The following is a 12,340-nucleotide window of genomic DNA, read 5'->3' as shown; positions in this document are numbered from 1 at the left end:
ATTTTGCTTTGAACAATGCAGTGGTCACTGCCCCAATCACTCCCTGTGGCAAAGCTCCAACAATCCTCTCTCTCAAAAAAATATTCATCTCTTTCTTATTTTCTTAGTAACAATTTACATTCATGACCCCTAGCTATAGACTCCCGAACCAGAGGAAGTAGTTTTTACTCTATCAGAATTTTAAAAATCTTTATTAAATCTCCTCTTGGCCTTTTCTACTCCAGTGAAAGTAGTTCTAGTATCTCAAGTCTTCCCTCTTAACTATAGTTTCCTGTACCTAGCATCATTCTGGTAAATCTACTTGGAATATGGCTTCAATGTACTCTTCTACTCTAGGCTACTTTTAATGAAACCCAAAGCTCCATTAGCCTTTCTTATGGCCTTCAGTACCTGCACTCATACTTTCAGGAAATTATGTATTTGAACTCCTGAATCTTACTCTCCATCCACATCCATCAGTGTCTTTCCAATAGGAGCCACCGTGTCTGTGCCAGCCAAAAAAGAGCTATCCAGCCTAATCCCACTTTCCAGCTATTGGTCCATAGCCCTGTAGGTTGCAGCACTTCAGGTGCATATCCAAGTACTTTTTAACTGTGATTCGGGTTTCTGCCTCTCACTCTTTCAGTATAACCCATCCCTTGTTTATCCTCCCAAAATGTTCTATCCATGATAAATTGTAACTTGCACTTGTTTGCCCATTCTTCTGATCGGTCTGTCTTTTCCCGAAATCTTTTACCGTCCTCCTCACTGTTTGCCAAACCTCCTACCTTTGTGTCAGATTTCGAAATTGTGCTCTGTATATCATCTGTATACACTAAGGAATCATAGAAATTTATGGCACAGAAGGAAGCCATTCGGCCCACCATGTCTGTGCCGGCCAAAAAAGATCTATTCAGCCTAATTCCACTTTCCAGCTCTTGGTCCATAGCCCTGTAGGTTGCAGCACTTCAAGTGCATAATCCAATGTGATTAGGGTTTCTGCCTCTACCACTCGTTCAGACACTGAGTTCCAGACCCCCACCAGCCTCTGGGTGAAAAGATTTCTCCTCAACTCCCTTCTAATACTTCTACGAATTACTTTAAATCTATGTCCCCTGGTTATTGACCTCTGGTCTTTCCTATCCACTCTATCTAGGCCCCTCATAATTGTATACACCTCAATCAAGTCTCTCCTCAGCCTCCTCTGTTCCAAAGAAACCAACCCCAACCTATCCAATCTTTCCTCATAGCTGAAATTATTCAGTCCTGGCAACATCCTCGTAAATTGCCTCTGTACCCCTCTCTAGTGCAATCACATCTTTCCTTTAATGTGACCAGAACTGCACGCATTACTCTAGCTGTGGCCTAACTAGTGTTTTATACAGTTCAAGCATAACATCTCTGTTCTTGTATTCTATGCCTCGGCTAATAAAGGCAAGTATCCCGTATGCCTTCTTAACCACCTTATCTACCTGCCCTGCGACCTTCAGGGATCTGTGGACATGCACTCCAAGGTCCCTCTGTTCCTCTACACTTCTTAGTGTCCTACCATTTAATGTGTAGCCCTCTTCAAATGCATTACCTCACACTTCTCCGGATTGAATTCCATTTGCCACCTTTCTTCTCACCTGACCAATCCATTGATATCTTCCTGCAGTCTACAGATTTCATTCTCACTATCAACCACACGGTCAATTTTTGTATCGTCTGCAAAATACTTAATCATGCCCCCGACATTGAAGTCTAAATCACTGATATATAGATAGCACAAAAAGCAAGCGACCGAGTACTGAGCCCTGCAGGACCCCACTGGAAACAGCCTTCCAGTCACAAAAACACCTGTCGACCATTACCCTTTGCCTCCTGCCACTGAGCCAATCTTTGATCCAGCTTGCCACTTTCCCTTGGATCCCATTGACTTTTATTTTTCTGACCAGTCTGCCTTGTGGGACCTTGTCAAAGGCTTTGGTAAAATCCGTGTAGAACAATCCACTAAGATCAAACGTGGACTCAGAATTAACCCCAAATGTACATTGTTCTCTAATCTGAGCAACACTCACTTTCTTTTACATTTCCTGTCCATAATCAACATTCTATCCATGCTGCTGCTTCATCTTGCACCAATCGCCTCAATTTTAATCACAGTCCTTTTGTGAGACACTTTATCAACCATTATCTGAAAATCCATATATACTACATCTACTGCATTTCTTTATCTATTCAATTAGTTATTTCTTCAAAAACTACATTAAATTTGTCAAATAGATCTGTCTTTAACAGATTTGTGCTGGGTGTTCTTGATTAACCCATGCACTCTTAAATGCTTATTAATTTAATCTTAGATTGTGGATTCTAAGGGTTTTCCCACACTGTGGTTAGACTATCTGGTCTATAGTTTTTCCTGGTACCCAGCTTATCCTTCTGTCCCTTTGTGAATAAGGATATTGACTTGGCTATTCTCCAGTCCCCTGAGATAAGGATTGAGAAATTGTGGCCAGATCCTCTGTTATCTCCTGTCTGACTTTTTACAACAATCTTGTGTGCGTGTCATCAGGACCTAGTGACTTGGCTATCTTGAGTTCTGCTAATTGTTTCAGAACCAGTTCCTTTACTGCAGTTAGCTCTATCAATTACTCCACGTTGTCCTTTGGTACAATTAGGCTCTCACTCCCACCCTCACTCGTAAAAACCAATGTGAAATATTTATTTACTGTCTCCACCATATCCTCACACTTCTCACCATTTGACTCCCTCCTTCATCCCTGAGTGGTCCTGCCCTCTCTCTAACTATTCCTTTACTTTTCATGTGCACATAAAAGCCCTTACTAGTTATCTTTCTTTGCGGCGAATTGGACTGGTGAAATGTAGCTGCTTTATGTGTTGATTAATTTAAGAGTGCCCTTCGCCAGAACTGTGGCACAAGCAATCGAGTTATTCATGGCCTGATACGTAAAGTAATCCAGCCATAATTTGCATTTAATCACCCTCTAAATGTCTGACGATGAAGATCAGACAAGACTGTTGGAAATCATTTGTTGTGGCTACTTAAAAAAAAAAATACTTGTTGATCTCCCCCCTGGTGTTGCTCGTGAAAAGTCTGGGTCACGGTTGTGATGGCCGGCAGCTAAGATGGAGCTGCGTTTAATTGTTCTGAACCTTTTTAAGGTCACTGAGCAGTTCATGCATGCGGGTCTAATTAGCCACATCCTGAGGCTAATTATTAGGGGGAGTTTCTGTCGATTGGCAGCTGCTGACAAGTCTCTGGCTTCTGTCCTTGGGGAGAGGGCAAGTTATCAGTGTCAAAGCAGGAAATGACTGTCTATCTTTCTCTCCTTGTTTTAAAAAAGAAAAAAGGCCAGATTTTCGGCAGGTTTGCGACCGGGTTTTCGCCGCGATTTGACCCTCCGCAGCGAAAACCCAATCGATGGGATCCTCGGGTACCTCTTTGCAGCTTCCACGTACTGCTGGGGAGAGGTGCGCTGATGTGCAACGACACAGATTGCGTTTGCGTCGTGCTTTCGGCACTCTCCCGACCCTTACACCACGCCCAGAATACCGGCAGGTTAAACTTGTGGGTGCAGCCCTGCCAACAGCGGAATGAAGACCTGCAGAAAAGGTAAGTTAAAGTTTATATTTTGAAATTATTTTTCAGTGATTTAGTAGGTAAGGGTTTTGTGAATGTTTTTTGCCTTTTTTTTGTTTCTCCCCCCCCCCTCCCGACGTCCCTCTCGTAGCGCTACACGCCCCGGACTAAAGTTGCTGAAACTCGTGGTTTGTGCCGCGAATCTTCGTGCAATGCTGACTTTGCCCCCTGGTGCAGACGTAAAGGCCGAAAGTTAGGCCTAAAAACGGTAGTGCAGCGAAAACAGTAATTTTGGCATAAAACTACCGTTTTTGTTGAAAATCAAAAACCTAGCCCTTTAAAAGATGGAATGTACTATACTTTCTTCATGTATATTGTTACTAAACTGAAATAAGTAAACTAAATGACTCTTGCTTAAAAGTGTTTTCTCAGACAATTTGAATGCTTCTCGACCTGTTCATGTTGTGTATGAGACGACGTTCTGGAAAGATTGTTCTGAAATGTGCACTCCATTGCAGTAACATTGATGACAAAAATAAGTGATCTTCAGCATGGAATTTGATTGATGGGAGGGGTTGCTTTCAATAGTTTTTCCGTATTTCTTCGTGGGTTCGTTTTTTAGTGACTCCCTCAGACTATAAAAGATTTCGTGGTTAATGTCTGGTTTTGTAGCCTAATGGCATACGTTACTTTGGTTTTATTGTCCTGTGTTTCTAGAGAGACTTGCAGGCAGTTATTGTAAAAAGCTCCTCCTGCACTGATTGCAAAACAAGCTGACGATCAAGAAAAATTATGAATAGGTTTTTAAGTAGTATATTTGCTATATAGTGAATAACCATATAATGTGTTGATCCCCAAATAGTGGGCATACGGTCTGTCTAGGTGGAGATACGAGGCCTGTCTGGCTCGGGGCATGAGGCCTGTCTGAGTCCGGACACTGGCTCTGGGCACGGGGCCTGTCTGGCTCTGGGCACGGGGCCTGTCTGGCTCTGGGCACGGGGCCTGTCTGGCTCTGGGCACGGGGCCTGTCTGGCTCTGGGCACAGGGCTTGTCTGGCTGACAAAGGCCTGGGAAGAGTGAGCATTGACATTCTATTATCTACAAGTTTCTACAAGCACGTAAAAAGAAAATGATTAGTGAAGACAAATGTAGGTCCTTTACAGACAGAAATGGGAGAATTTGTAATGGCGAACAAGAAAATGGCAGAATGATTAAATAAATACTTAAATTCTGTCTTCACGGAAGAGGACACAAATAACGTCCCAGAAATGCTAGGGAACCAAGGGTCTAGTGAGCAAGAGGAATTACAGGAAATGATTATTAGTAAGAAAATAGTGCTGGAGAAACTAAAGGGACTGAAGGCCGATAAATCCCCAGGGCCTGATGATCTGCATCCCAGAGTTCGAAAAGAGGTAGCCATGGAAATAGCAGATGCATTGGTTGTCATCTTCCAAAATTCTACAGATTATGGAACAGTTCCTGCAGATTGGAGGGTGGCAAATGTAACCCCACTATTTAAAAAAGGAGGGAGAGAGAAAACGGGGAACTACAGGCCAGTTAGCCTGACATTATTAGTAGGGAAAATGCTAGAGTCTATTATAAAGGATGTGATAACGGCACACTTAGATAATATCAACGGGATTAAACAAAGTCAACATGGATTTGTGAAAGGAAAATCATGTTTGACAAACCGACTGGAGGTTTTTGAGGATGTAACTGATAGAATAGATAAGGGAGAACCAGTGGATGTAGTGTATTTGGATTTTCAGAAGGCCTTTGATAAAGTCCCACATAAGAGGTTAGTGTGCAAAATTAAAGCACATAATTTTGGGGGTAATGTATTGGCATGGATTGAAAATTGGTTAACTGACAGGAAACAGAGTAGGAATAAACAGGTCTTTTTCAGGGTGGCGGGCAGTGACTAGTGGGGTACCACAGGGATCAGTGCTTGGGCCCCAGCTAGTCACAATATATATAAGTGATTTGGATGAGGGAACCAAATGTAATATTTCCAAATTTGCTGACGACACAAAACTAGGTGGGATTGTGAGTTGTGAGGAGGATGCAAAGACACTGCAAGGCGATTTAGATAGGTTGAGTGAGTGGGCAAACACATGGCAGATGCAGTGTAACGTGGATAAATGTGAAGTTATTCACTTTGGTAGGAAAAACATAAGGACAAAGTATTATTTAAATGGTGATGGCTTGGGAAGTGTCGATGTACAGAAGGACCTGGGTGTCCTTGTACACCAGTTATTGAAAGCAAACATGCAGGTGCAGCAAGCAGTTAGGAAGGCAAATGGTATGTTGGCCTTTATTGCAAGAGGATTTGAGTACGGAGCAAAGATATCTTACTACAGTTATACAGGGCCTTGGTGAGACCGCACCTGGAGTATTGTGTGCAGTTTTGGTCTCTTTACCTAAGAAAGGATAAACCATCAAGGGAGTGCAGCGAAGGTTAACCAGACTGATTCCTGGGATGGCAGGACTGTCGTATGAGGAGAGATTAGGTCAACTAGAAGAATGAGAGAGGATTTCATTGAAATGTATAAAATTCTGATTGGGTTGGATAGACTGGATGCGGGGAGGATGTTTCCCCTGGCTGGGAAGTCTATAACAATGGGTCACAGTCTCAGGATATGGGGTAGGAAATTTAGGACTGAGATGAGGAGAAATTTTTTCACTGAGGGTGGCGAATCTGTGGAATTCTCTACCACAGAAGGCTGTGGAGGCCAAGTCACTGAATATATTTAAGAGGGAGATAGATAGATTTCTAGAAACAAAAGGCATCAAGGGGTATGGGGAAAAAGCGGGAATATGGTGTTGAGATAGAGGATCAGCCATGATCATATTGAATGGCGGTGCAGATTCGAAGGGCCGAATGGCCTACTACTCCGATTTTCTATATTTCTATGTTTCTATCTCTAATCTGGTTCTTTTATACCAAAGTGGGTCGGCAGCGGTTACTGTTGATTGTCATTCACTCTACACCCACTCCTTGCTGAGTCAGTTCTCTAGCCCATTCCCTCCCAATTCCTGCAGTCTTCCCACTTGGCAATGCAAGTTTTGCAGAGACAAATAAAGGAGTATTCAGAGCAGAGAGAATAAGGGGAAACAAATAAAGATGAGAAGGGAAAGAATCAAAAGCAAAGCAGCTGGGGAAATAAGAATGAGATCACAAGTGAACGAGGAGAGTGTGAGAAAGTGAAGATGGAGACTGAGATAAAGAGAGAAAGAAGTAATGGAGGAGAGCCAAAAATAAGTCATGGAGGAAAGAAGTGAAATAGAGAGTGTTATGTATGCATGCTTCTATTGTTGTATGATGTCTGTAACACTGAATGTACCCTTATACTGTACAACTTACCTGTACACCAGAGGGTGCTGCTGCTGGAGACCTAAGGGTTACCTGCACAGTATAAAAGGAAGCTCATAGTTTGGTGTCCTCACTCGAGGAGCTGCAAATAAAGGACTACAGTCTGAACAGTTTAAGTACCTGTACCCTGCCTCGTGGAGTCAGTACCAAAGGTGCCTACACACACAATAACTGCCGACGGGGTCACAAACTACACGCTCAGCAATTCACCGATGGGGAAGATTGGAACGCTTTTGTAGAAAGATTGGAACATTTCTTCATAGCCAATGACCTGGATGGGGACACGTCGGATACATGACCAAAAAGTGCAGGGCCATTCTGCTTAGCAGTTGTGGGCCCACCATCCATTGTCTCGTCAGGGACTTGCTAGCCCCGGAGAAGACGACCACCAAGGAATTGGTAACACTAATACAGGAGCACCTAAAACCAAAAGAAAGCATCCTCACAGCCAGGCACCAGTTCTAGACTTATCGGCGACCCGAAGGCCAAGAAATTACCAAGTATGCTGCACATTTAAGAAGACTGGCTGCACCGTGTGAATTTGGCGACCACCTTAATGAAGCACGAAGGGACTTAGATGTCATCAGAATTGGCCACGTAAGCCTATTACACAAATTATTCTCTGCGGACATTACAGTCACCCTGCAGAAAGCAATTCAAGTGAGCCAGGCCTACATGGTTTCGGCAGGCGAATACTGTCCCAGGACTCTAAACCAGCGAACGCATGGCTATTTCTAAAGGCAGAAATGCTGCCCCGAGTCCCGCAACCCTGAGTCCGTTACATGGGGCAAACCGGATGGCCCGTGCTGACACTGTGGAGGAAACCACAGGGCCCACCAGTGCCGCTACAAAGACTATACATGCAAAGGCTGCAAAGAGAAAGGGCACCTTCAAAGAATGTGCAAAGAAAGCTTTACTCACCGCGTCTCTGAAGAGTTGGCTGATCACTGAGGCTCCGACACAGATGAAGATGAAGCTGCACAACCCCTGGAAGAAGAGTATGGAATTTATACCTGCTCCACCGAAATTTCTCCGTGGACGATGGAAGTAGACGTCGACGGGGTTCTAGTTTCTATGGAGGTCGACACGGGCGAGCCAGTCTGTGATGAGCCAAAGGACCTTTGAAAAAATTTGGATAAATCCCGCCAATCAATCAAAACTGCATCCTGTCCAAGCGAAGCTGCTCACCTACACCAAAGGTAAAATCCCGGTTGTTGGCATCCAGATCTCCCAGGGCGGCGTGTTGAACAAACTCCCCCTGTGGATCATTGCCGGCAATGGTCCCACGCTGCTGGGAAGGAATTGGATTCCAAGTCGGTCGAAGTGGCGATGGCCTCCGGGCTCCAGCAATCGCCAGTAAACATCCAGCAATCGCCAGCAAACATCCAGCAATCGCCAGCAAACATCCAGCAATCGCCAGCAAACATCCAGCAATCGCCAGCAAACATCCAGCAATCGCCAGCAAACATCCAGCAATCGCCAGCAAACATCCAGCAATCGCCAGCAAACATCCAGCAATCGCCAGCAAACATCCAACAATCGCCAGCAAACATCCAGCAATCGCCAGCAAACATCCAACAATCGCCAGCAAACATCCAGCAATCGCCAGCAAACATCCAGCAATCGCCAGCAAACATCCAGCAATCGACAGCAAACATGGATCCATCACTGCATCTAGAGATCCCATCCTTGTCGCCAGTTATTGTGTATGTAGGCACCTTTGGTAATGACTCCACGAGGCAGGGTATGGTACTTAAACTGTGTGGATTGTCGTCCTTTATTTACAGCTCCTTGAGTGAGGACACCAAGTTGTGAGCTTCCTTTTATACTGGGTTACCTGCAGTGTGCAGGTGACCCTTAGGTCTCCAGCAGCAGCACCCACTGGTGTACAGGTAAGGTGTGTACAGTGTAAGGATACATTCAGTGTTACAGATATCATACAACAATAGAAGCAAGAACAAGCTTGTTATGTTTGATGATTATGACAGAGTTTTAAATGCCTAATGTAACAATGTCTGGTGAGACCATGACACCAAAAAGTGATGCAAATGCTGTAATTAATAATGTAAAGGCAGTCAATAATGTAGGCTCGACTATGTATAATCAGAGCCAAGGTGTCATGTATACAGGTAGGACACTGCTAAAGGACACTGAGTTCTACAGGGACCATGCAAATGCTAGAGGAATCCCCCTGTGGGAGACCCCCAGGTTCAGCTGGCTACCAGACCATGTAGCCTGGACCTTTGGAACAAATGTGATTCCCAGGAAGGGCCCAAACACACCAAGTGGGAGCAGACCCACTACAGGGACAGTGGTCAATGGGCAGCACAGCCACCACCACTGGCAACCTGCCCCAGACTAACCCTACACCCCCTGGCCACCAGGGCCAACACCAGGAGCTTTCCTGGCAAACCCTGGGATGACCAGACTCTCATCCCAATTGGAGGACAAGGAGACCACCCAGTCCTATGGCCCTGCCCACCACCACACAATTACCCACATCCCAGAGTATGCACCCTACCCACTGCTGCAATGGCTACCCCCTTGAGGGATCCCACAACAGTGACACCCACATGGTCTGTGTGTGAGAGGGGGGGAAATGAATGAGGCCAGCCTCAAGAACAGGGATCACACCTGGCACCCACGCAACCCTCACCACAACCTCCAATAGCCCACTATTGATCACCTCCCCAGGTCAAACCAAACTGGTAGCAATACGGTGGAGGAGCTTTTCCTGGAGTGTATTAGGGATGGTTTTCTAGGCGAATGTGTCAAGGAACCAACTAGAGGGCTGGCTATCCTGGACTGGGTGATGTGTAATGAGAAAGGACTAATTAGCAATCTTGTTGTGCAAGGCCCCTTTGGCTAAGAGTGACCATAATATGGTAGAATTCTTTATTGAGATGGAGAGAGATACAGTTAATTCAGAGACTGGGGTCCTGAACTTAAGGAAAGGTAACTTCGATGGTATGAGACGTGAATTGGCTAGAATAGACTGGCGAATGCTACTTAAAGGGTTGACTGTGGATAGGCAATGGCAAACATTTAAAGTTCACATGGATGAACTTCAACAATTGTACATCCCTGTCTGGAGTAAAAATAAAGCGGGGAAGGTGGCTCAACCGTGGCTAACAAGGGAAATTAAGGATAGTGTTAAATCCAAGGAAGAGGCATATAAATTGGGCAGAAAAAGCAGCAAACCTGAAGACTGGGAGAAATTTAGAATTCAGCAGAGGAGGACAAAGGGTTTAATTAGGAGGGGGAAAACAGAGTATGAGAGGAAGCTTGCTGGGAACATAAAACTGACTGCAAAAGTTTCTATAGATATGTGAAGAGAAAAAGATTAGTGAAGGCAAACCTAGGTCCCTTGCAGTCAGATTCAGGTGAATTTATAATGGGGAACAAAGAAATGGCAGACCAGTTGAACAAATACTTTGATTCTGTCTTCACGAAGGAAGACACAAATAACCTTCCGGAAATACTAAGGGACCAAGGGTCTAGTGAGAAGGAGGAACTGAAGGAAATCCTTATTCGGCGGGAAATTGTGTTGGGGAAATTGATGGGATTGAAGGCCGATAAATCACCGGAGCCTGATCGTCTGCATCCCAGATTACTTAAGGAAGTGGCCCTAGAAATAGTGGATGCATTAGTGATCATTTTCCAATAGTCTATCGACTCTGGATCAGTTCCTATGGACTGGAGGGTAGCTAATGTAACACCACTTTTTTAAAAAGGAGGGAGAGAGAAAGTGGGTAATTATAGACCGGTTAGCCTGACATCAGTAGTGGGGAAAATGTTGGAATCAATTATTAAAGATGAGATAGCAGCGCATTTGGAAAGCAGAGACAGGATCGGTCTAAGTCAGCATGGATTTATGAAGGGGAAATCATGCTTGACAAATCTTCTAGAATTTTTTGAGGATGTAACAAGTAGAGTGGACAAGGGAGAACCAGTAGATGTGGTGTATTTGGACTTTCAAAAGGCTTTTGATAAGGTCTCACACAAGAGATTGGTGTGCAAAATTAAAGCACATGGTATTGGGGGTAATATACTGACGTGGATAGAGAACTGGTTGGCAGACAGGAAGCAGAGAATCGGGATACACGGGTCCTTTTCAGAATGGCAGGCAGTGACTAGTGGGGTACCGCAGGGCTCAGTGCTGGGACCCCAGCAATTTACAATATACATCAATGATTTAGCTGAAGGAATTGAGTGTAATATCTCCAAGTTTGCAGATGACACTAAACTGGGTGGCGGTGTGAGCTGAGAGGAGGACGCTAAGAGGCTGCAGGATGACTTGGACAGGGTAGGTGAGTGGGCAAATGCATGGCAGATACAGTATAATGTGAATAAATGTGAGGTTATCCACTTTGGGGGCAAAAACACAAAGGCAGAATATTATCTGAATGGCGGCAGATTAGAAAAAGGGGAAGTGCAACGAGACCTGGGTATCATGGTACATCAGTCATTGAAAGTTGGCATGCAGGTACAGCAGGTGGTGAAGAAGGCAAATGGTATGTTGGCCTTCATAGCGCGGGGATTTGAGTATAGGAGCAGGGAGGTATTACTGCAGTTGTACAGGGCCTGGGTGAGACCTCACCTGGAATATTGTGTTCAGTTTTGGTCTCCTAATCTGAGGAAGGACATTCTTGCTATTGAGGGAGTGCAACGAAGGTTCACCAGACTGATTCCCGGGATGGCAGGATTGACATATGAGGAGAGACTGGATTGACTGGGCCTGTATTCACTGGAGTTTAGAAGGATGAGAGGGGATCTCATAGAAACATATAAAATTCTGACGGGACTGGACAGGTTAGATGCAGGAAGAATGTTTCCGATGTTGGGGAAGTCCAGAACCAGGGGACACAGTCTTAGGATAAGGGGTAAGCCATTTAGGACTGAGATGAGGAGAAACTTCTTCACTCAGAGAGTTGTTAACCTGTGGAATTCTCTACCGCAGAGAGTTGTTGATGCCAGTAAATTGGATATGTTCAAGAGGAAGATACAGCTCTTACGGCTAAAGGGATCAAAGGGTATGGAGAGAAAGTAGGAAAGGGGTATTGAGGTGAATGATCAGCCATGATCTTATTGAATGGTGGTGCAGGCTCGAAGGGCCGAATGGCCTACTCCTCCACCTATTTTCTATGTTTCTTTGTCATGACAATAAGGACTTGAAAAATGTTTAGGGAGGAATGTTGTTATATATGCATGCTTGTATTGTTGTATGATGTCAGTGAATGTACCCTTACACTGTACACACCTTACCTGTACACCAGAGGGTGCTGCTGCTGGAGACCTAAGGGTTACCTGCACAGTGCAGGTAACCCAGTATAAAAGGAAGCTCATAGCTTGGTGTCCTCACTCGAGGAGCTGCAAATAAAGGACTACAGTCTACACAGTTTAAG

The 12,340-nt window shown here is 44.7% G+C and overlaps 1 protein-coding gene across 2 annotated transcripts in view; it reads left to right on the top strand.

The window, feature by feature from the left end:
* Positions 1 to 12,340, top strand: part of ttc27 (tetratricopeptide repeat domain 27) — a 282,247-nt gene that overhangs the window by 161,928 nt on the left and 107,979 nt on the right. The window lies entirely within an intron of this gene.

Source organism: Pristiophorus japonicus, chromosome 9, assembly GCF_044704955.1.
Source record: "Pristiophorus japonicus isolate sPriJap1 chromosome 9, sPriJap1.hap1, whole genome shotgun sequence".
NCBI lineage: Eukaryota > Metazoa > Chordata > Chondrichthyes > Pristiophoridae > Pristiophorus > Pristiophorus japonicus.
This window is presented reverse-complemented; position numbering and strand designations above follow the sequence as displayed.